The following is a 279-nucleotide window of genomic DNA, read 5'->3' on the forward strand; positions in this document are numbered from 1 at the left end:
ACTAAATTATGTCATGTAAAGGTCAAATTATGAAACTGAGGGACATAACTTAAGGCACAAATATCCAAAAAAGAAAATTTAAAAAAAAAAACAGAAGAGGAGGAAAAAACTTGTTGATTCTCAAATGATTTGGATACGGTGAAAACTCATGTGAAGTCGACTTCACATGAAGTTGATAGCTGAAATTCGTTAGATGAAAATTTATTTAAATCAGTCAAATCATCTAACAGCTCTCATTTAACAACTTCACGTGAAGTCGACTGCACCCGAGTTTCCACC

This window comes from Arachis duranensis, chromosome 8, assembly GCF_000817695.3.
Source record: "Arachis duranensis cultivar V14167 chromosome 8, aradu.V14167.gnm2.J7QH, whole genome shotgun sequence".
In the NCBI taxonomy this organism is placed as follows: Eukaryota; Viridiplantae; Streptophyta; class Magnoliopsida; order Fabales; family Fabaceae; genus Arachis; species Arachis duranensis.